We start from the raw sequence: 22,507 nt of genomic DNA, 5'->3' as shown, positions 1-22,507 counted from the left end.
CACGATCTCGTGGTCCGTGAGTTCGAGCCCCGTGTCAGGCTCTGGGCTGATGGCTCGGAGCCTGGAGCCTGTTTCCGATTCTGTGTCTCCCTCTCTCTCTGCCCCTCCCCCGTTCATGCTCTGTCTCTCTCTGTCCCAAAAATAAATAAAAAAAAAACGTTGAAAAAAAAAAAAAAAAAAAAAAAAAAGAATATCATATAGTTGCAATCATGGTATGTAGACTTCTCAGATTGGATTCTTTCACTTAGAAATATGCATTTAAGTTTTCTCCATGTCTTTTTTGTGGCTTATAGTCATTTCTTTGGAGCATGGAATGGTAATCCATCATCTGTCTGTAGCGCAATTCATCCATTCACCTACTGAAGGGTATCTTCATTGCTTCCCAAAACATCCCCTTGGTTGCTGCTCTAAACATCTGAGCAGGTTGTTTTCAACTCCTTTGGATAAACACCAAAGAGCACAATCGCTGGACTGCATGGTAAGTGTATATTTGGTTTTGTAAGAAACTGCCCAGCTGTCTTCCAAAGTGACTGTACCATTTTATATTCCCATTAGCAATTAATGAGAGTTCCTGTTTCCTCACAACCTTGTCAGCATTTGGTTTTCTCGGTGTTTTGGATTTTGGCCATTCTAATAGGTCTGCTGTGGTATAATTTTTTTTTTAATTTGCATTTCCCTTATGACTTAAGAAATAGAGCATCTCTTCCTATGTTTATTTGTCATCTGTACGTCTTCCTTGCTGAGTTGTCTGTTAAGATGACCCACTTTTAAAAGTTTTCTCATTTTGAGTTTTAAGAATTACTTGTGTGTGTGTGTGTGTGTGTGTGTGTGTGTGTAGATAGGTAGTTAGATAGATAGATAACAGTCCTTTATCAGATGTGTCTTTTGCAAATGTTTTCTCCCAATATGAGGCTTGTCTTCACATTCTCTTGATTCTGTCTTTCACATAACAGAAGATTTTAATTTTAGTGAAGCCCAGGTTATCAATGCTTTCCTTCATGCATTGTGCCCTTGTGTTGTACCTAAAAAGTCATCACCATACCCAAGATCATGTAGGTTTTTTCCTGTGTTATCCTCTAGAAGTTCATAGTTTTGCATCTAAGTCTATGATCCATTGTGAATTAAGTTTGGTGAGGGGTGCAAAGTCTGTGTCTAGACCCCCTGTTTTTGCATGTGGATGTCCCTCGTTCTAGCACCACTATTGAAAAAGCTGTTTCTGTTCCATTGTATTCCCTTTGTGACTTTGCCAAAGTTGAGTTTGCTATACTTATGTGGGTCTATTTCTGGGCTCTCTATTCTGTCCCACTGATAATTTATCTGTTCTTTTCCCAATACCACACTGTTTCAATTACCACAGCTTTATAGTAAGTCTTGAAATTGGTAGTGTCAGTCCTCCAACTTTGTCCTTCTCCTTCCATATTGTGTTGGCCATTCTGGGTCTTTTGACTCTCCATAGAAACCTTAGAATCAGGTTGATATCCATAAAATAACCTGCTGAGCTTTTGATTGAGATCACGTTGAATCCATAGACCAAGTTGGAAAGGGTTGACACCTTGACAATATTGAGTCTTCCTATCCATGGATCTTTCTCCATTTATTTTGTTCTTTGGCTTTATTCATCAGAGCTTGGAGTTTTCCTCATAAGTATATATGTCAGATTTATACCTAAGTGTTTTCATGTGTTGGGTGCTAGTGTAAATGATATTGTGTTTCTAATTTAAGTCCTACTTGTTTGTTGTTGGTATATAGGAAAGCAATTGACTTTTGTATATTGATCTTGTCTTCTGCAATTTTGCTATAATCTCTTAATAGTTCCAGGAGTTTTTCCTTGATTTTTTTGGGTGTTCCTCATAGATAATCATACCATCTGGGAAGAAAAATAATTGTATATCTTGCTTCCCAATCTGCATACCTTTTCCTTTCTTATTGTATTGGTATTGTAACCAGTATGATGTTGCAAAGAAGTGGTGAGAGGGAACATCCTTGTCTTGTACTAATGCCCTTTTCACCGTATTGTAGTGCCTTTTAATTTCTCTCTCTCTCTCTATTTATATATATATATATATATATATAATCTTTATATATATATATATATATAATCTTTATATATATATATATATAATCTTTATATATATATATAACATTTATATATATAAATTGAAAGTTTATTTATTTATTTTGAGAGAGAGAGAGAGAGAGAAGCAGAGAGGGAGAGAGAATCCCATGCTCTGACAGCATGGAGTCTGACTTGAGGCTGGATCCCACAATCTCGAATGCTTAACTGACTGAGCCATGAAGGTGCCCCATAATCTTTTAAATTAGGGTGGGTGGCTCCTGGATGGCTCAGTCAGTTAAAGATCCGACTTTGGCTCAGGTCATGATCTCATAGTTCATGGGTCCAAGCCCCGCGATGAGCTCTGTGTTGACAGCTCAGAGCCTAGAGCATGCTTCGGACTCTGTGTCTCCCTCTCTCTCTGCCCCTCCCCTACCCACTCCCTGTCTCTCTCTGTCTCAAAAATGAATCAATACTAAATTTTTTAAAAATAGATTAGGTAAGCAAGCATTTTATTTTAAAATGTTTATAACAGATGTGTCTGTCAAGCATCCATTCTGCTCTTGCTCATTTCCAATGGCCCTGAATTTGTGTTTGGTGATCTATATGGTTCTAAGGAATTTGACCGCAGCTCCAGCTCTAGCTTTTGAGAAATGGACCAGCAGCATCCCCTAAGTCACAGTAACTGGTTTATAAATAGGCCTGTGTCCTAGCTGGTCTAATCTGAGTGGCACACAGATGGTTTTATGTGCCTTCTGCATGGTATAGTATAAAGATGGAAAGCCTGGAGCCGCTGCAACCATTTTGCCGTTATGAGGGAGGTCAATTTGGGGGTGAAACTAAACACTAAACACAGAAATAGACCAAATACAAAATATTTGCAGGAAATGAAGCCAGGGCCCTGTTTAACCATAACCAAACATTCTGTTACGTTATCCATAAAATCCTGTCATTTCTAAGCCACTCTGAGTTTAGTTTTCTGTCACCTGTCACAGAAAGCATAATTGACTGATACATTTTTGTCTGATTAATATATTTTTCTTATAAACAACTCAGAAAATTCTGAAAAATATAAAGAAGAAAATAAAAATCATCAATAATTCTACTACCCAGAAAAATTATTGCTAACATTTTGGGGATAATTTTGCAGTTTTTATTAAGGAGAAATTAAACATAAATATTATATACTAAAACTTTATCTCTTGATATTATTTCCTGAACATTGTATTATATGAAAGTTTACATTGCCCTATGTAATCATCACAAATTTTTTTTTTAAATGGCAGTGTGTTTCAACCACTTATGTATATAGATATTTTTTTCAAAGCTGCTGAAATGAAACTTAGTGTTTGGGCTTATTTTTGTGTATTCTTTTATAATATCTTGCAATTTCACTTTCTATCACTTGTGTTATGTAAGATAGATATATCTTCATTAAACGATCATTTACTGAGCACTTACTACAAGCTGGTGGTAGGTTGTGGGGCTAATGCATAAAAACCAACCCCAGTCCCTGCCCTCAGGGGCCTCATAGTCTGGTGTGGAAGGCAGACATTTAGGTTTGACTATGTGTCAAACCACAGAGATAAATTCATTATTACACAATGAGCCTTCTGTTAAAGGGGAGGGAATCTTCGATGTTAGAATGGTGTGAAGTGAAGTGTGCCATGCAGAAATCGTGTTTGAGTGGATTAGGCAAAGAGAGCTGGATTGAGGGAGGGGGATGGGTAGGGGAGACTCTTCTCTGCAGAAGAATGGGTAAAGGCCACAGATCAGGAGGTAGATATGCACATTTGAGGAGGTGGAAGGTCACCCTGGTTGCAATCCTGGGAGGACAGAGCAGAGGGGAGAGGCTGAGAAGAGATGGTGGGGGTGAGGTTGAAGGGGGGAGGAGAAGTTGATAGGAGGGCAAGGACCAGACAGGGAAGAACCCTCTCTTTTCTCTTCATTTTTTTCCCCCTTTTATCCTGACTGAGATAAATGGGAGGCATCAAAGGGTTTTGGCAAGGAGCTGATAGCATTGATCTTTGGCCTGCAAAGCTTATTATGACAGGGTAGGTGGGAGGATACCAGGTGACAAGCTCCGCCATCTAGAGAGATATGGTCATTGGTTTGGGCAGGTGGTGGAAGAGGTGGAGGAGAAACTATGAGTAGGAGATGCTGATCCCTATGGAGGGGGCCTGGTGACAGGTGGATGTGGTGAGTGGAGGACACACTCGGCTTGTGGGTTCATGGGAATAGATGGAGGGGTGCATTGAGAGAGAGGGTCATGAGTATAGATAGTATCCTCCAAGGAGAGACTGAGGCGAAGCAGCTCATGTGGCATGGGCTGGGCAGCCTATAGCTCACAGGAGAGGTCTGGGCTGGACAGACACATTGTACATCATCAAAGACAAGATGGAAATTGCAGTCTTGGGTGTGGAAGAGATTGTCCTTCACGAAGGAGGATGCAAGTGAGATTCCCATTCACAAAATGGTCCAGGGTCCGTCTTCAGGAACACCACGGTTTTTTTTTCTTTTCTCTGAAGTATAGTTGATATACACTATCGGATTAGTTTGTATTAGTTTCAGGAGTACAATGTAGTGATTCACCATTTCTACACACTGCAAAGTTACAGCCAAGATAAGTGTAGTTACTATCTGTCACCATCTGAAGTTATTACAATGTCATCGACTATGCTGCTATATTACTTTTCATCTCAGTGACTTACTGATTTTCTAACTGGGAGTTTATAACTCTTATTCTCCTTCTATTTTATCCACCCCCATCCCTCCCCCTCCAGCAAACACCAGTTTGTTCTCTGTATTTTTGAGTCTGTTTCTGTTTTGGTTTTTGTTTGTTTGGTTGGTTGGTTGTTTTTGTTTTTAGATGCTACATGGGGCCCCTGGGTGGCTCAGTCGGCTAAGCGTCCGACTTTAGCTCAGGTCATGGTCTCACTGCTCATGAATTTGAGCCCCGCATCAGGCTCTGTGCTGACAGCTCAGAACCTGGAACTTGCTTCCAATTCTGTGTCTCCCTCTCTCTCTGCCCCTCTCCCACTCATGCTCTCTTTCTCTCAAAAATGAATAAATGTTAAAAAAAAAGATCTGTTTTTAGATTACACATGTAAGTAAACTCATATGGTATTTGTTTTTCTCTGCCTGACTTAGTTTACTTAGCATAATGGCCTCTCGGTCCATCCATATTGTCACAAAAGGCAAGATCTCATGCTTTTTTTATGGCTGAATAATATTCGTGTGTGTGTGTGTGTGTGTGTGTGTGTGTGTATACACGCACGTGTGTGTACTTTGTCCACTCATCTATCAACAGGCACTTGGGTTGCTCAAGGGCAGATGACTGGGTGGGAAGGATAAATCCCCAAGAAGCAGCAGAGAAGTCCAAGAATAAAGTGAAGAGTGCAGCATCTTGTCGTCTATAGTAAGAGAGTGCGTCGAGAAACACAGAGTCATAACAAACATCTAGATCTGCAGAGAGGTCTGCATGGATGAGCACTGATACATGCTCTTGGGTTTTGTAGCATTTGGGCTTTTAGTGACTCTAGCAAGTCCTATTTCGGGGATATGATGGGGGCAGAAGCCCAGTTGTGGTATGAGGAGAGGTTGGGAGAAAAAGGAATGGAAACAGATGTTATGAAAAACTTCTAGGAATTTTGCTGGGAAGGGGAGCAGAGAGTTAGGGCTAATGTGGTTCTCAACTTGTCTGTCCACAAGAATTATGTGAAGTGCTTTAGAAAATCCCAGTGCCAAGGCGACCCACTAGACCTAGAATCACTAGGAGTTGGACCCAAGCACCGGGACAGTTTATAAAACTCCCAGATGACTCCAATGCACAACCCAAACTGACAATTACCAGGTTAGAAGGAGATATGAGCTTGAAATTATATACAAATACATTTTAAGGACTGCAGAGTCTTGAATGTGCTTGTTGATAGGAGGGGTCTAGGTGGGAGGGAAGAGTAGGCACAGTTGTTTGTGTAATCCTGAGCTGCAGGAGAAAGAAACCCATAGAAGCAGTGGAATGCATTATGCTTTTAACTGCACCATGGGTTACCTTGATGTGTAGAAACATATTTTAATCTGCATTTCTATAATTATCCAAAGTCAAGAGTAAAGTTGCTTTTTAAAGCGTTTCCTTTTAAAAAAATTTTTTTTTCTAATGTTTTATTTATTCTTGAGAGAGAGAGAGAGAGACAGAATGAGTGGGGAAGGAGCAGAGCAAGAGAGGGACACAGAATCCAAAGCAGGCTCCAGGCTCTGAGCTGTCAGCACAGAGCCCGACATGGGGCTCGAACCCACAAGCTGCAAGATCATGACCTGAGCCGAAGTCAGACGCTCAGCTGACTGAGTCACCCAGGCGCCCTTAAAGCATTTCCTATAGAAAAGAATGCAGCTAAGCATTTTCCACATACCTTTTTTCCTTTTCCTGAGTTTTTCATCCAGATGATGGTTGCAAAATAATTATTTTTTACACACTGTATTTTCCTTTTAAAATTCACTTCTGACATTTGCATTTAATTTTGTCACCATGGTTTAAGCCAACTGTTTAGATTTAACTCTGGATGTAATTTATTTAAATGCTGCCTACTGCTATGATGTCCCTATGACATCCCACTCCTGTCTGAAATTCCTCCCTCATTTGGTATGTGTGTTCAAAAAGGTATAGAGCATGATGTTTTCTGAATTCTTGAGTAACTGAAAATATTTTCTTCTTACCTTCACAAGTAAAAGACAACAACCATGAGCATAGAATTCTTATATTTCAATATTCTCCATAAATACTCGGCCAATATTATTTTCTGTTCCATGATAGGTAACTTGGTTTCCTACCTGTATACTTGCAAGGTGTGTTCCTGATATCTTATGTTCACAATAAATTTCCAGAAGGTGGCTCTTTGTTGTTGATCTAGCTTGGGACATGGTGAACACTTGTGGTTTTGAGGACATTTTTTTCCTCAAAAAAGTGTTCTTTAGTTCTGATTCTGATTATTACTCTGGTTTGAGCAGTTTTGGTTTATTCCTCGGGAACACTGTCAGCCTTAGACACAATCTTCGTCCTTTGTCCTTCATGTCTCTTATTTTTTCTGTTTTCATTTGACCATTTTCCTTTGCATTCGGGAAGAAGTTTTCAAGTGTATTCTCCAGTTACCAACTGTGTCCTTCTGCAATTTCCATTCTCTTTTTTGCTGCCTTCAATGTACTGGGACTCTATTTTGCATTAGCTTGTTATCTTCCATAATTGTACTCCTCTCCTCTTTACCTTTTTGCATTCTTTTAAAAATCATAGCCCATCTCACCTTAGGCGTTCTGTTACTATGTCAAAGAGACCGTATCTTCTGGCATTCTTTCGGAGCTGTCATTTTAGAGGTCTGCTATTTTCCAGAGTCTTTAAGATGATGCAATGTGTCTCTTGTTCTGTGACTTCTTTTTCCCAGTAAAACCCCTGGCTAACCAACAAGTTTGCAAATATTCCGTATGCAGATTGCCTGTGTATGCCCTCTGTACCCTTAGGCATGTGGTCAATTCCCTGTTTCTTTCAACCGGTCTGTTTGTCAGGCTGATATAGACTCAGGCTGTGGCGGAATTCCCAGTGTCTGCTCGTTCCCCACCCCACTGGCTTAACTGGCACAAGAGAGCATCTTCTCCTGCCTGCAGTTTACCCTTCTCTGTCACACTGAGCATAGGGCTGCATGAACCCCCGTAAGCTCCAGCATTTGTGGCAATGGGAACTCACCCTGCTTCTGTCACTCTACGTTCGTTCCCTCCCTGTCCTTTTCTTCTCACGCTCAGCCATTGCAGGAGGCAATGGTTCTGCTGCAGAACTGTGTCTGCAGTCCCTGCTTCTAGTCCCTGCACCCAGGTTCTGTCCAGTTTTATCCCCAGATTTGCAGCCTTTGGTGGTGGAAGCAAGTCCTGATCTGGGGAAGGGGCGCACTTGCGGACGGAAGTGCCTGAACCACAGAGGGGCAGCTGACTGGCTTCCCTGCTGATGCTGATCTTGTAGCCCTGAAGCAAAGCAGAGAGATGAGCAGATGAGCCTTGCTTCCCACCCCACCGGCCGCTTTCCTCCATCAAGTTCTATAGGATCTGTAGCCCATGGGTCTTCTCAGATTCTACCAATGTCTGAAATGTTGGCATCATGAGTTGTTCTCCTTTTCTATCTTAGAACATTAAATGGGAGGCCAGCGGAGTTTTCAATGAAGCACTTAAATTGAGGCCAGATGCCATTTTGTGCTTCTCTTTTAAAATTTGAGCGGTGGCACCACAAAAATAAATCTCAACCGAGTAAGATGAAAGCTTTGGGCAAAGGCGAGGAAATGGTGGGAGCCAGCCCGGTCATGTGCAGCAGGTGGCTTGTGGATGGGTGCCCCTCCGCACGGATCAGCTTTTCTTTTGCTGCCCTCTGAAGGACTTAACCATTCCAGACTCTCTCGCACCTCTCAGACTATGTAGATCTCTCCTCTCTTGGGGATTCTGAGATGTCGTACGTCTCCTTAAACGGTTCCATCCTTTGTAATAGGGTGTTTAAAGTGTGCTTAGACATGAGTGCAGCTGAAGCTAACTGCACAGGAAGAAGTTAGAGGGGAGGATGCTGGCAGACCGAGACCCTTGGGGGTGCCTCAACAAGACAGATGGGTGCCCACCAGACACTGCATAGACTCAGCTGGTCCCCTGATAGAAACACCTATGGATCAACAGAAGGGAGCTGCCCGGAGGGCTCTCTGAAGTAGTTGCCAGAAGCACGTAGTGTATTTGGAAGTCAGAGTCCATTCCATTCATTTAGTAGGAGCCAACATTTACTGAGAACCTACCATGATTCAGGTACTGAAATAGGTATTGGGGATACACTAGCGAACATGATGTATGCTCTACCCTTAAGCAGCTTGCCGTTTATTGGTGGGGGGGGAGAGACAAGTGGCCAGGAAACCCTATGTGTTAAGACCTGAAATTGAGGTAACTCTCTGGTACTATGAGAGAGCAAAGGAGGGGACAATTTAATCTCAGCAGATCAAGGAAGAATTCCTAAAGGAAGCAATGCACAAACTCTAGAAAGAAAAAGGACATAAAGAAAAGAGTCCATATTTTAAAAAGCTCTAGTATAGAAGGATACATTCCTAGGTTTAAAAAGAGCTAAGTCTGCAAGATCAAAGCAGACACCAAGATCCACTCAAGTTCATGTTTATAAAAGGTACACATGTGGTGAGCAGCGAACAGCACACGTTCCGGAGCCAGACCATTTGTGGTTGAAGTCTGGCTCCATCACGTAGGAGCTGTTTGAATTTAGGCCATCTGCTTAATCGCTGGGCCTCAGCTTTCTCATCTGTAAAATGGAAATAACAGGAATACTTACCTCAAAATGTGGTTGTGGGCATTAAACGAGTTAACACATGAAAGTTGTTGAGATCAGTGCCCAGCATTGAACATTAGGTGCTGGTAGGCACATTCTTACCAAATTATGGAGCCTCGGGGGTGCCTGGGGGGCTCAGTTTGGTGAAGCGTCTGACTTCGGCTCAGGTCATGATCTCGCAGTCCATGGGTTCGAGCCCCGCATCGGGCTGTGTGCTGACAGCTCAGAGCCTGGAGCCTGCTTCGGATTCTGTGTCTCTGTCTCTCTGCCCCTCCCCTGCTCGCTCTCTCTCTCTCTCAAAAATAAACGTTAAAAATTTTTTTTTTAAATTACAAGGCCTCAGAGTAAAAGGGAAAATCTTTTGGACTTCCAGATGAAAAGAACACGATATGTTAAGAGTAACATCTGACTTCTTATCTGCACCCATGGACCTTAGGAGATGGTCAAAAACCCAATAACTAGCAAATCTACACCAAAACAAAAGGGATTGATAGTGGCCATGTACAATAAATGCTGAATAATGATTTTGAAAATAACAGTATGGATCATACAGACTGTAAGGGACATTCTAATAATGTCCTAGAGCTAAATATCTTTAAGAAAATGAGCTGGTAAAATGGGGAAGGAAAAACCTCATAAAGATCACTTTTGGGGGAAAGAGGACTAAGGAGAAGTAAAATGTTTGCAATATCTCATATTGAGACTTGGAGAGAGGTAGGGAGAAAGACAGTCCTGGCAATAGAAAGAGTTGGTATTTTGACAGATGCAAAAATAAAGAATCATGTACCATGGGGCACCTGGGTGGCTCAGTTGGTTAAGCGTCCAGCTTCAGCTCCGGTCATGATCTCACAGTTTGTGAGTTCAAGCCCCATGTCAGGCTCTGTGCTGACAGCTCAGAGCCTGGAACCTGCTTTGGATTCTGTGTCTCCTTCTCTCTCTCTCTCTCTCTCTCTCTCAAAATTAAATAAATGTTAAATTTTTTTTTTAAAAAAGAAGAATTATGTACCAGATTAAGGGCACTTGGAAAAGAAAGATAACCATTGATTTTCCCCTTTTAACATTCACTTTAATTTAGGGTTTTGATAAGCTACATTCACAATGTTTGCACTTTGAGTACAATTGCCTTTTGAGTCAGTACTGTCAATAGGACATAAATTATTTGAAAATTCTGATTATAAGAGTATAATTAATGATTGGAGCAAAATGTAGACACGAGCAATACAGTTTATGGAGGAAGTATGGAACAATTTATTATTTACACTTGCCTTTATTTTCATCTCACTCAAACATTGTTTTTCCGTTATATCAATCAGGCCTTCAAAATAATTACTAAATTCAGACATCTTTGATATTTTTCTAACTTTCAGTATTGCAAAGACCATAGCTTTGCACATTAAAAAAAAACAAAAAACCAAAAAACCAGAAAAACAACAACAAAAAAACCCAACTGTGGTCATTGTAAAGGTTTATCTACCAGGCCAGGAGGATAGAATATATATATTTACCAGTATGTTAGCTTGAGTTAAGCTTTTAAATATTTAAACATGTATTATGTTTGGCCTGCATTTGTACACTTGACCTGGACCCTGCAAATGTTCAGGGATGGACCCATTGCTCAGAGTGTAGCTACCACTGTGCCTTTAGTATCCTGTCAGAGAGAACCTGCTTAAGTGAGCATTATATAATTGAAAAGCTATTAGTAATTCCTATACAAAGGGATTATAATGTATACTTACATTCCTGAAGACAGAGTTCAGCACTAGGTTGGAAAGAAGAGAAACCTTTAAACAGTGGAGGGGGGCGGGAATCTGAATTAACGAGGGATCTCCGTGGCACTTTCCGGCCACGGAGCCTTTGTGCTAGTTAGTACATTGCACAACGTGCTCTTTCCAGTGTTCGAGGGGCTCGCTGATGAATGTTCTGGAGCAGCCCTGACCCTGCTTAACGTGAGATGTTCCTGTGAAGTTCCTTAAGGACACCATGGTCTGCTCATCTTTCTACTTCCAGATCTGGAATAGTTGAGACCAAGTAAGTGTTTGTTGAATTGGAAGTTTCCAGGGGTTCTGGAAGCCAGACTGCCTTGGGTCCAGAGCATCCTTGTGGCATAAAGTTCCTGGTGGTCCCTGGGTAGAAACTCCATTTCTTTGGGTCTCAGTTCTGTTGTCTGGAGAATCCTAGCACATACCTCAAAGGGTGATGGTAAAGATGAAATGAATGTATACATTCAAAGGACACAGATCAGCGGGAACTAGAGAAACATTCGCTGTTATTATTAAGCAGGGTTAATAAATGGTTCAATTCAACACACATCAGTCGAATATCTGTCTTCCGCCAGGGTGACGGAGGGCACACACAGGTCTGTCATGGGCCAGGCATTGTGCTTGGTTGTGAATATCAGCCTAAACGGGACCCAGTCTCTGCCTTTTTGGGGGTTCATATAGTAAGAGATTCAGATAATTTTTTATCACATGGTCCTGGAAACTCCACGCGGGAGGTCTCGGGCAGGTGGAAATTATTTCCTAAAAAAGTGGGGTCGAAACTGATAGAAACTCTTTACGCTTCTTGGGGAACGTGAGGAATCAAGATCCATTCAGGTTGTAATGGCATTTGATTTTGTTTGCTTGGAATGTGAGGTATTTAAGGAAAAGCAGTGGCAGGTTTGGGGATGAGCACTCATGACCGGGGGCAGTGGTTGCACAGACCACAGCCTTGCGGTCCCCATCCGTGGTCTCTGTTTTAAGGCTCACTTGGGTGTTCTGTGTGTCTTAGCTTTTGCATCCAAACGAGCACCATCTCTGGGGTTCCAGAGTGTTGCTTTATCTTCTGAAACATTTCTTCCTCTTCTAGACACTTCTTCACAAGCTTCCTGTTGCCATCAGAACTGACACATCCTGCAGAGGCTTCCGGCTCATGGATCAAGCGTGTGCAACAGGGGAGTCAAGTTGCATTGAGTGCTTCCCAGAGGAGTTCTTTCTTCCTCCCTTTTTCTTCCCTTGCTGGCTTCCTTCTTGTCCCTTATCTCTGCACCCTTCCCCACTTGCCCCAAATCCTCAGACTTCCTCTGTAGATGCCAAGTGATGATCTCAGAGACTGTGAGTCCAAGGGCTTCTATTTGGGCAGGACCCTTATGGGTCTCCTTCAGCTCTGGATAAAGCAGGTATTCTGACCCACTCATACAGGCAGGATAAATCTGTAGGTAATTAAAGAGCTCCCAAATCTCCCTTCTGTCCGATGAATACTTCCCATGGGGGAGAGGGATCTCCATTTCATAACCCTCACTCCCTGAGATCAGGGCAATGAAGACTGCTGGAGTTCCAAATGCTAAATGAGAGGAGATAAACATCACTCACTGATACCGCAGTATGCGTTAGCCTCTCGGCTACCCCTGCCTTCCAGGGGTTCTACAGGTAGGAGACCCCAAACATGTGACTTTTACAGGAGCTAAGGAACCTGGAGAGTGGGGAATATTACCTGAAGGACAGAAATGTATGCCACGGTAGAGAGTCTCTGTTGACATGGGCTTAGAGCATCTGAAAATGAAGGCAAACCGGTTTCCTCTCTCCCTGCTTCCTTCCTTCCTCCCTCCCTCCCTTCCTTCCTTCCTTCCCTCCTTCCTTCCTTCCTTCTCTCCTTCCTTCTTTCCTTCCTTTCTTTCCTCACTCTCCCCTCTCTCTATTTCTCTTTCCCTCCCTCCCTTTCTCTTTCTTCCTTTCTTTCTTTCTTTCTCTCTTTCTTCCTTCCTTCCTTCTTTCTTTCTCCTCCCAATCTCTTGATCCTTCCATTCATTCATCTATCCCTTTAACAAGAATTCTGAGGGCTTCTCACAGCTAGGCTATGTTACTTCCACATTCTGGGGATTCCGGGATGAATATTGCCCACGAGGAGCTCAGTGCAGACGGAAGGCCAGAGCAAGCAATAATCAAACTGTAACACTAAGAAGCACTATTAGAGCTGAGGACACCTCACGCCCTTTCTGCTGAGGTCAGAGACATTTTCGCAGGACGTGTGAGCAGGAACCAGAAGGTGAATATAGATTTTCCAGGGGGGCTTGGTTAGGGAGGGACTCTGGCCAAAGCTGGTATGAGAGCCCAAACTTGTCCAGGAGGGGGCAGCTCCCTATGTGCCGGGGGGGGGGGGGGTGGGGTGGGGTAGCATGAGAGACTGGTGGAGGGTGAGGCGTGAGAACGGACCGTGCTGGGACCGTGAGGAGCCCAGTCACTGTCTGGGATGGTGGAGCTATTGAGGGCTTAAGGCAGAAAGCACGGGATGGAGCTCCCAGTAAACATCTGTACACTGGGACAGTCTGATTGACAGCACTCATGGCTTTCTTATAAAATACGTGTTTTAAAGTTTAAGGATGAGGAAATGGAAAGGAGGATGTTAAGCCAAGAATGTTGAGGTGAAGAAGCACTCCGAGGGTGCTGTGAATTTCCCTCCAAGCTGGGTATTTCGAGAGGACGGAAAGCCTGCTGAGGACCTGTCATTCCCCCCTGCGAACATGGCAATCAAACCAAGTGAAGCTATGACAAATGGGGAACACGTAGTCAACACAATAATTAAGACCCCAATCCAGTAACTCAGGTTTCATTTTTCTTGGGTTTTCCTGCTTGGCTTTGACAATGTCTGAATGAAGTCTAATTCGCCAGAGTCTGCTTTGCCATCGGCCGCCGGTACCAATCTTAGTTTCCTTGAGATCCATCCTTTTGTAGGAAAGGAAAGAAAAGGAAGTCTAAATATTCTGCCAGTGGCCAGAGCTGGGGAAGGAACACTGCAGAGGGCACAGAAATTCATCTGTGGGGGGCTGTCCTTATCTGTTCCATTTTCTTTAAGGCACCATAGAGGTTTCATCAGAGATCCTGGAGGGTCTTCTGTGGGGCCACTGGAAGCATGTGCAAATGTGGCCCAAGGATGTCATTCTTCAGAATTAGCCTGCCGGCAGGCTCGGCCTCCCGTGGGTCCTCCGCAAGGCCTCCTGAAAGCTGGAGGTAATGGGAAAATAATCCAGTGGGGAAGGGAGGGGAAGAAGCACACGTATGACTTTTGGCACGTCCAGAGTGAGATTCCCAAGCCGCCTGTGGCGGTCTCAGATGGGCAGGAAGGCCAAGGTTCTCTCGGGTTCTCTGGTTGTTCCTGCTACGATGTGTTGTTTATTTACTTTTGCATTTCAGTGGCTTCTGATTCATGGCAGCAGGTGGGGAGAAAGGGAAAGGAAGGGACAGCAGCTTCCGTGGGGCCTGGGAGTCTCTCCCGAGTGACAGCTTTCTCACGTGGTTGCACGGAGGGCTCGCGCGTTGCAGGCACAGCGAGCGGCCACCAGGGGGCGGGCTGTCAGGGCCACAGGCGAGCTGCCGCTCTCTGTGGTCGGAGTCCCGCACAGGATGGCTGCGGGGCTGCCCCAGGTTTGCCTCGCCAACCCGAAACTTCGAGAAACCAAGGGCTCTGGACGTATTACAATGTCTGGCTCTTGAGAGGTGCTCTGTAAATTCTAGAGCCCAAGCTGACGGTGGCTCAGGCTTTTACAGCCCCCTCATTTACAGACGGTGAAAACAGCGTGACTGTATCATGCGTGTTCAGAAGTCACCTCCTGGCAGAAGCAGGACGTGTTTGTACCACGCTGATTCGGTTTATTTGTTTACTTATGTTTCGAGTTTGTTCTGTTGTCTTTATGCCTGTTTCTAAAATAGAGCCAGCCGCTGGTAGTCTGCGGGTTCAAGACTGGGCAGCATGCATATTCCTTTTGCACCGTGGGGGCACGGCCGGGCTGAGGCCGGTCGTTTTTGAGGGCAGTGGGCAGCGGCAACCTGAACTTGCACATGACCGCCGAGAGTAAGTGTTCCTTGTGTTTTGTGCCCTGGGCACCTGGCCTGCCTAGCCCCCAGCCCTGGTCCCTCAGCACGGCTCCCAACGAGGCGATAGCTGGTCAGGAACAGATTCTAGAAGGTAGAGTGTGCACAAAATGGGAGGGCATGACCTGCGAGACTGACAGAGGCAGCCTGAAACGCCGTTTTGCTTCCCCAAGGTCAGGTTTAATTCTGTCTTGGATCTCAGGTCAGCTTTGGCTCCAAACAAATTTGGACCAAAGCTCAGGTATTTGAGATCAGTTACACCCTGTCACACTGCTTCCTCCTAGGGCACTGGGTCACCCCAAGGGCACCCCTTCCTGCCCCGCTCCCCATTGCCCATTTTTTCTCTCTTGTCCCATCAGTTCCCTGCTCCCGGAGCTCCCCTGTCCCTCCACTCTCCTCACTCTCCTCCCCGCCCCTTGCCATTGTAGCCACTGGAGCCCTCCATCTGGCTTCCCATTATCCTTTACCATTTTTTAGCTACATTTTGTTTTTAAGTATAATTTTACGACTCAACCTCGTGGTCTCCTCACTCAGCTAGAAGTCAGAGATTCCCATCAGCTCTTTTACTTGCTTTTAATCACCTCCTTCTTCCATGACCCCCACTCCGGGTTCAAACCTCACATCTTCTCCCTCATCGTCTCAAGCTACCTGTAAATATTTCACTCCCCGGTGCTCACAGTGGCCCTTACTCCCATTTCGCAGGGGAATGAAAGGGAAGCCTCTCAGGAGTGACCATTCCTCTATGGCCACTGGCTACTTCTCTATACCTTTCTGCACCTGTACTTCCTTCCTTCCCCTGGGCTCCGAGCAGAGGGGCCAAGTCATTCAGCTCTGCCCTCGCCCCTTGTCCACCTGTCTGCTTCTGAGTCTCCTAGGTCAGACTTCCTCTTCCGGTGTCTTGACCTCTTCCCGCTGCTCACTCTCCTCCCAAGCTTAGAAACGTTCGAAATTCCTTCCCATCCTTGAATCCCCCCTCTCTCGACCACACTTTCGCCCCCAACTCCCACCAAATTTCTCTTTCTCCTTCTGTGCACCCTTCCCCAGAGCAATTTTCACTGGCTGTCTCCATTCCCTCACCTGACATTCACTCCCTGACCCCATCCAAAATGTGTCTGGCTCCAACTGATGCCAGCCTAGCCAAGAGCAGCGATGGGAAAATTATTTCCTAAGCTGTGAGCTGGGGTTCAGCAAGGGCATCTGTTAGGAAATGGTGAAGTTCAGATTCGGACTTGGGTTTCATTTGTTAAATATCTATGCTTTTCCCACAAGTCGTCGCTGACGGGGAGGGGCTGGCAGCAGGTGCCTTAGATCCCTTGCAGGGTTTCATCTAAAAGGCAGGCTTGGGGGTGGGTGGCTGGTGGCTGTGAGCACCATAGAAGTTAGGGAAAGTGGTGTTCTTGTTATTGGAACTCGTGCTCACCCCTCTCTTCAGTACTCACTCCCCACCGCCCTCACTAAAGCACGCACTCACCCTAGAGACCCACACGCGTCACGTTCACTATTATCTCGCATGCTTAGCAGAACACATTGTGTGCACCCCCAAATTCTTTGCTGAGTGAGTGGAAGACGAGGTGGAAAAAGAGGGCAATGCCAACAGTATTTCCTGGGTCTTCAAGTGGGGAGAAAGTGCCCTCCTGACTGTCAGCCCTTTGGAAGAAGACCATTCTTGGGCACTGTGTCGGGGACTCCTGGGGCCGGTGACTGGGCAAGGGAGAGAGGCAGTGACCTGTGCCCAGGCCTGGGGTGCAGCCCAGCTCTGCTAGCCCCCGACCCTGATCTGGAAAATGGGACGATCACGGTGTCCACCTCAGGGGGTTGCTGGAGACTGTAGGGTGTAAGCCACATGCCTTAATGTGGCTGCTGTTGCTGCTGTTTGGGTGACAATGGTGACGGTGGGGATGAAGGTGATGATGAAGATGTAATTCTGCTGTCAACACAGTGCACTCAGTAAACAACGATTGAGCACCTACTGCATACGATGAAGTGTCCCGGCAGGGCAGCACAGGGATAAACAAGGCAGCCCCCTGCCCTTGAGAGGGAGGAGCCCAGACTTCTTTAAACCTGGGGGTCACCCTAAAGCTCCCAGACTCTGTGGCTTTAGGAGGATGGCCCTTCTTAACGGGCGGACACTCCTGGCCTTGCAAGAGCCTTTGAGGAGAGACCCCTCCAGGATCTCAGGGGTCTCTCAGGGAGCCCCATTTCCTGCTCTTTTCCAGAAAGAGAACTGTCAGCAGCTTTTGACTCTGTCTTCCAGGGGCAGCCAGGGTTATGAGAAAGCCACGGGGTGGGGCCCCAGGGAAGGATCACATTACCTGACTTGGAGCCCCTGCTTGGTAATGGGAGCTTAAGAGGCCATCACTTTCCACTGCCAACCTTGGGGGGAGGGCAGACGTTTGAGGGGCTCTCGGACGAAGCCCCAGGCTTTGGGATAGTCCCTGCTCTTGGGTTCAATCCAGAAGCTCCAGGGGCTTGAGGGTATGGTGCTGCTTTCTAGATCAACAGAGCAATCCTTTCATTTACTCCCTGTTGCCAAATGGACTTTTGACTTCTTCTCTGTACCCAGGACCCCCAGGCGGCAGGAGGTGAAGCCCAGAACCCAGGGCAGCCCCAGCTGTCTGCCTCGAAGAGCCACCGACAACCAGGCTCTGCTCGAGCAGGCATTCAGGCTTCTGATTTCTGATCAATTATTCTGTTTGGGTCTTGCAGGGATCCTTGTTTTTACGGGCATTTAAAAAAAATTACAGAGATGCTAAAGGTCTGGGCCATTTGGGACACAAGTCATTTCTTTCCTGACCTCTCCCATCACGAGGGGCACCCAGTGGCTAAGTTGATGTGATTTATCTTTCTTAAAACATTCAGGTACTCTAAAGGTGAATTTGGGAATGCTTCTCTTTTTTCTATTTGTTTTTTTCATCTCTTTACCTCTCCTTCATTGCAAACTTCCTCTAAGTTGGATTCTAGTTGCCTCAAAAGTTTCATGGAGGCTTTTTTGTTGCAGTGGTTATGTGCTTGAAGTTAGGAATTGGTATACGGGCCTCCACTGCCAGCCCTACTGGTGATAAATGCGTCATACTGTCCTCAGGAAAGAGGTGATAAAGGACATTTAAACAGAAAAACTGAGGCTAACTCAGGGAAGATATCTTTGGCTCCCTGGGAGGCCACTGTCCCGTCACTTTGTCCCGGTGTCGTTCCAAACTCGGGCCAGGTGCGCATCCTGGAGGAATCCCAGGTTTCCTTTCTAAATCTGTAGCGTCCACTAAAATCCGAAAAAGCCATGCATTGCTTTTAGGACAAACTGCAAACCCTCAGTGGGACACACAGGATCCTTCCCCACCCCCTCAGCCTGCCTTTCCAGCTTTGGCTTTATCCCATTCCCCACTTCCCCCGGCATGCCCCAGCCCCGGAAAAGCCCCAGGACCCACCGGGGTCTCTGAGAAAGTTCTGTGTGTTCCTCTGAAAGGGGCATCGCTGCCCTGCTATGCCCTCTGGTAGGGACCCTCCGGCCTCATTAGAGTCATACATGCCAGGTCCCTCCTTCAGCAGTGGGCTCTGATTGTCTTCTGGAAAGGGACAGCATTGTGCCCATCTCTGTCCCCCCAGCTCTCAGCACAGTGCCTGGCTCCCAGCACGGGAGCCAGGAAGAGCTGCCTGGATGGCATGAGGGGCCCAGCGTGTGACAGTGAGGGGAAGTGTGGTGCTCTGACTCCCCAGGTGGGTTTGGACATCTGTTTGCCTGCGGCTCCTGGAAGGTCTCGGTGGCTCGAGCCTTGCACCTGTAGCTTTTGAGCAGAAGGGGTCTCTCTAATCGCAGAACACAGGTTCCCCAGGCCGCAGCCAAAGGAAGCTGCCCAGAGGGGCATCTTCCAGTGAGGGAACAGAAGCCAGACTTCCTTGAAACTCTGGCTTGTTGTTGTTAGTTGCTACTTTGGGAGGAAGTCAGCACCTCTCCCTTCTCCAAAGAACCGCCCCTAAATTTGGCCTCCTTCTGGAAGGCAGCTTTCAAGACCTCCTCCCCATAGAAGACAGCTTCTCTCTTCTTCCCTCTTACCCCCTAAATTCACCTGTCCTTTTCCTTAGAAATGCAGACAAGGAGTTTTTTTTCATAATAATGTGTGTGTGTGTGTGTGTGTGTGTGTGTGACAACATATAATTGGGAAGTCCTCCCTGAACTGAATTTTGCTATTGTCACAAGTTAAAAACAATAGAGAGACTAAGAATTTAAAGTAAGAGTTAACTGAATGATTTTATGTATACGTAATTTATTTTCTGATGTGGTGTGTCCGTTGCCCCAATACTAGATACTGGTTTCTCTACCCATTAATTTGACGCCTCATTTTCCTACTCGCCCACAATGAGATATGGCCTCGCATCTGTCAGGATGCTGTTCTAAAAACAACAGAAGGCAACAAGCACTGGTGAGGATGTGGAGAAACTGGAACCCTGCGCATTGTCGGTAGGAATGAAAACTGGTGCAAACTGTGGAAAGCAATATGGAGGCGCCTCAAAAAATTAGAAATAGAGGGGCTCCTGGGTGGCTCGGTCAGTTAAGCGTCTGACTTCAGCTCAGGTCATGATCTCACAGTTTGTGAGTCTGAGCCCCACATCGGGCTCTGTGCTGACAGCTCGGAGCCCGGAGACTGCTTCGGATTCTGTGTCTCCTTCTCTCTCTCTCTGCCTCTCCCCTTCTCATGCTCTGTCTCTTTCTCAAAAATCAAAAGAAGTTAAAAAAATAAAAATAGAGCTACCCTATGATCCCTCAATCCTGCTTCTGGGCATGTATCCGCAAGACTTGATATCAGGATCTTGAAGAAATATCTGCACTCCTGGGTTCACTTCAGCACAGTTCACAGTAGCCAAGATCTGGAAACAACCTAAATGTCCACTGACGGATGAGTGGACAAAGACGTGGCTTATACGTAGAGACGACAGAATATTACTCAGCCTCTAGAAAGAAGCCAATTCTACCACATGTGACAACACGGGTGAATCTGGAGGACATTACACGAAGTGAAACAAGGCAGTCACACAAAAGTTGATAAAAGTTGATAAAAGCATCCTCTTCGTTATCTCTCTCTCCCTCTCTTTTTTTTTTAATTTTTTTTAATGTTTATTTATTTTTGAGACAGAGAGAGACAGAGCATGAACGGGGGAGGGTCAGAGAGAGAGGGAGACACAGAATCCAAAACAGGCTCCAGGCTCTGAGCAGTCAGCCCAGAGCCTGACGCGAGGCTCAAACTCACATACCGTGAGATCGTGACCTGAGCCAAAGTCGGACGTTCAACCGACTGAGCCACCCAGGCGCCCCTCTCCCTCTCTTTTTAAGGTCATTTATTTATTTTGAGAGAGAGACAGAGCACATGAGCAGGGGAGGGGTAGAGAGCGAGGCAGAGAGAGAATCCTAAGCAGGCTCCACGCGGTCAGCACAGAGACTGAGGTGAGGCTCGAACCCGTGCACCTTGAGATCATGACCCGAGCTAAAGTCAAGAGCCAGGCGCTTAACGGACTGAGCCACCCAGGTGCCCCCCTCTTCATTATCTCTTTTAATCAATTCCATGCATGTATGGTTATTTTTATTGGGAGGCCTACAGTCCATGATATTCTACATTTCTCTCAATAGCTAACAGAAATGGCTGAATTGTCTTTGGGCCAGAATGGTGCTCACTGACACGACTCGTGTTCTTAAAGATCACCAACCACTTCTATTCATGGATGAGGAAATGTCCCGACGGGTGAAGTGACCGGTTTATCTGGTAGATTCTCCCGGACTCTTAGGTTAACATAAAATATGCGCTCAAAAATGCCTGGAAAACATTTCCACAGACCTATTCTCCATGTGAGGAAATCGAGGCACAGAGAAGCCACAATGTTTTGCCTACGGTCATGCATCTGCAAGTGGTTGACCGAGGACGGGAACCTGATTATGGCTACTGTTTCTTGAGCATTTATTTTGTGCTGGGCTCGGAGTTAAACAGTTGCCATTTTCTTCTCAGTGCTCATGGGCCCAGCCCAGAGAGTGTGGGAGGCAGCGCAGGGTGTGATGAGCCTAGGCTCCACGTTACACCATGAAGTTTCAAATCTGGTTCCGACGATCACCAGCAGTGAAGGTTGGTAACTCCCTCTGGGTCTCGGTTTTCTCATCTGTATAACATGGACATCAGCACCTAAGTCATGGGGTTTTTTTTCACCTTATCCTCTTTTACTGCACCCCTCCCCGTTGGCCTGCAGGGGGCGCCATTGAGCTGTATTCGCCACGTTCCAGGCCGCAGAAACCGCACAATTTGAAATCACATACCATGAAAAGAAAAAGAAAAGACTCAAACGCTGAGATCCAAACTGCGAAGACTTTGGTCTTTATGAGAAAACAGCTCTTGAAAAACAAAATTTCTCCCCTGCAGGAATGAGAGGATTTCTCAGAAGTCAAGTCTCTTGTAATGTGTGTCATGTCTTTTCTTTCCTCCATGTACTTAAAAAAAAAAAACAACTATATAGCTATGTCAAAACACACACACACACACACAGAGGCACACACTCACACACATATGCGCACATACGCACACCCCGCACACACACACACACACACAACTCTGGAGACAGTATCAATGTCAGACTCTGCAGCCTTAACCTTGTCAGGAAAGGTGTTTTCTAGCCCGACCGTCCATCCACAGAATAAAACAAATGTTTGCCTCTGGTTAATGCTAACAGGAATCTAACACGTCCGAAGAGAATGGAAACCCTGGAAAATAATTGGGACCAATTTTTCCTTTGCTTATTTGCCAAATGTGAGGTTCCAAGCTGAGTGGTTTCTCTGAAAGCTTCCAACAGGAAGGCCTGAGTGCCCGCTGTTTGGAACACGGGCTGTGCCCACCTGGGGCATTGCTACATCCACTTCCCTGCTCCCTGGCCTGACCCCGGTGCCCGCCTCTGTCGGCCTCCTTGTGGTCACGGCCTGGGCTCTTGGCAATTGTCAAAGGCCCCGTGATTACCCTTTTCTCCCATAAACAGTGTGCACTCGTGTGATTTCTGTTTCTCTCAAGCGTAAGCCAAGTGTGGAAGAGAGCTCAATGAAAACCCTCCCAATCCCATCTCTTCTGGAGGCCATCTTCTGACCATCTCTAAATGGAGGCACCTTCAAGGGCATTAGCCCATTTCATTACCAACAATCTCTTGTGATGGTCTATGTTTTACAGGGGGGTACAGAGGAGGAACATAGCTTCAACGTCACACAGCTACTAATGGGGCTTTGTGGAGGTTCTGGCTCTTTTG

General features: G+C 45.7%; 2 long non-coding RNA genes across 2 annotated transcripts; both read left to right on the top strand.

The window, feature by feature from the left end:
- The first annotated feature begins 322 nt into the window (after window positions 1-322).
- LOC131487046 (uncharacterized) lies at window positions 323-13,450 on the top strand. The gene is made up of 3 exons (XR_009249581.1): window positions 323-478; window positions 11,292-11,426; window positions 12,246-13,450. It is a non-coding gene; the product is annotated as an uncharacterized LOC131487046 (long non-coding RNA).
- Window positions 13,451-13,565: 115 nt separating this feature from the next.
- Window positions 13,566-19,993, top strand: LOC131487045 (uncharacterized). Its single transcript, XR_009249580.1, has 2 exons — window positions 13,566-14,068; window positions 14,229-19,993. It is a non-coding gene; the product is annotated as an uncharacterized LOC131487045 (long non-coding RNA).
- Window positions 19,994-22,507: the final 2,514 nt, after the last annotated feature.

Source organism: Neofelis nebulosa, chromosome 10 (genome assembly GCF_028018385.1).
Source record: "Neofelis nebulosa isolate mNeoNeb1 chromosome 10, mNeoNeb1.pri, whole genome shotgun sequence".
Taxonomy (NCBI): Eukaryota; Metazoa; Chordata; class Mammalia; order Carnivora; family Felidae; genus Neofelis; species Neofelis nebulosa.
The sequence above is the reverse complement of the archived record's forward strand: the minus strand, read 5'-3'. Positions and strand labels throughout refer to the sequence as shown.